Source organism: Cupressus sempervirens, chromosome 7, assembly GCF_028749045.1.
Source record: "Cupressus sempervirens isolate cs-2001-9-10 chromosome 7, ASM2874904v1, whole genome shotgun sequence".
NCBI lineage: Eukaryota > Viridiplantae > Streptophyta > Pinopsida > Cupressales > Cupressaceae > Cupressus > Cupressus sempervirens.
Window position 1 is genome coordinate 20664955 of NC_143124.1, and position 2283 is coordinate 20667237.

At 32.7% G+C, this 2283-nt stretch overlaps 1 pseudogene; it reads left to right on the plus strand.

The window, feature by feature from the left end:
• The first annotated feature begins 495 nt into the window (after positions 1-495).
• Positions 496-1292, plus strand: LOC149545212 (uncharacterized; annotated as a pseudogene).
• The last annotated feature ends 991 nt before the right edge of the window (positions 1293-2283 follow it).

Below are 2283 nucleotides of genomic sequence, written 5' to 3' on the forward strand. Positions count from 1 at the left end.
CCCATTGAGGGTGAACTATGCATTCTTAAGTGCAACCATATGATAAACTTGTATATTAGTATAGATCCATGACTTTGCAATAAAGTAAAATTTAAAAAAAGTATATACTTGCAATGCATGAGGCCCTCTAAATATGATTTAGGTAAAATAGGAAATATTTTGACCATATATCAACCCAACCCCTCTCCATAGAACCCCATCCTAAGAAACTAGAATAAACTGGAATTTGGTAAATATTATGGTTTTATCCTTTTGGATTTATAAAGATAGCATCCCCAATTTATGGCCTCACCAGTATTAGATTGTGGGGTAAATTTGGCAGGTTCTAAATATCAATCTTATTTATTCATGTCAATTATCATAATTTGGTGAATGAAGTGAATTCAAAGGAAGCTCATTAACACTTGTTTAATGTGTTTATTGGTTTAAAGGGAAAGAAAGAATATGAAAAATTCACATGAGAAAAATTTAGATCGATCCTTATATGGTAAAAAAATGGTTACGATTTAATGGTCCTAGCTGCCTTAGCTAGGGATCTATTCTAAACAATGAAGGTAAAAGGTGAAAGTAAGTGTACTTAGAGTATGCATTCAGTACAATCTATGCTAGCTTCTATAGCAGCACATGAAAGACACTTCAATAAATCACTATGGTGTATCGGACAAAATTCAAGGAGTGATCTGAAACAACTTGCAAAGCTACCTATTAGTATAATAGATCATGAATCTAAATCATGGGATGAAAATATACATGTGGATATATGCCATTAGTCTGATTCTTTTGGAATTCACCATGATTATTGTGCATTAGATCAAAACCCTCCAGAAAATAGAGCTTTGTGATTGCCCTAACTTACACTTATCTAACTTGATAAGATAGCAACATTTACAGGAATTTTCAGTTTTCACAACTATCATCAGTCATTGGAAACCACAGATATTGGATTTGTAGCACAAAATCATAGTTGGCTTGGGGACCTTGGGGATATTAGCACTGGGTTTACAATAGAATTATTTCTCATCTATTTTTATAAGTTGGGAGACAACATTTTTTTTGGGGCTCTTTTGGCTTCAGAAAAATTCCGTGGTGTTGTTTTCCTTAAGACATTTGGTGCCTTTGTGGTAATAAAGGTTCTCTATCTTTATTGGGGTACATTTCATTATGTTGACACTATTGTGCCAATAAGACTTGGTCAAATGGAGTTTCCACTTCATGATCTAGCTATTGTTGGTTTTTTGATGTATTTTTTAGTGTCAACTTCATTGGTGCATTCCTTGTGGTCTCAGGGTTGATTCTTGATAGGAAAAGTATAACATAGTTTTGTTTTAAAAAAAAAATTGTGAGAATCCAATCTTGACTGGAGAGCAGAAAACAAAGCTCTCTCTATGGAAGATTAATAATATGTAAAGAGAGAAACATGGAAATAAGACATTTTTGCATTTCATAGAGAAAGTTGTACTCGGTTTCATATGAGTTTGTTTGTTTTAGATATTGCTCATTAAAATGAAAGAGATCAGTTTCATTATTGGCTGTTTTGATGACAAGTAAATCTTTGGAAGTAATTGAATCTATCCCCAATTAACTTAGTTTTTAGATTGCTTCCTACATTATGGATTGGGTTATTAATGGGGTGCATGTTATTACATTACCTTATAATTTTCTTGTCATTTTTTTGGACAACAAAATCTGTCATAAGAAATCTGAAATGTTCTTTGATTTGGGCTGCATACAATCAGACTTTCTTAGCATTTTCTTGGCATCCAATATTATGGTTTTGGCTGCAAAAATCAATGTTAAAAAAATCTGGAAATACTCTTTTATTTAGTGCTGCATCATTGACTTCCCCTTGATTATTAGAGATTGATTTTGTTGGCTATGGAATGGGCTGAGTGGAGTCTTTAAAAATATTCATTATACTTGTTATGGGTGCTTAGATCTTTTTGTTCTTTGAAAGAGGTCCAGATTAAGCAAACAGAATGTCAATATCTTTTTTGGCCCCTATATGATCTAGTATTTTGATTCTGTAAACCATTCTAATTTTATTTGACATTGTAAGAATGGAGAGTGTTGACAAATTGAAAATATCATCTTGTAGTGTCTAGAGGGATTCAACCACTTACTAGATTGTCTTGTTTAACCTTTCAAAGTAAAGATCTTCAAGCATGCACGCATGGCCTTAGAGATGCTAAGATCATAGAAAGTGGAACCATTTGTAGGTTATTTTATATATTTTTTTGTGTGGTTAACATCACCTCATGGGATTTCCTTCGACAGTTATCTTAG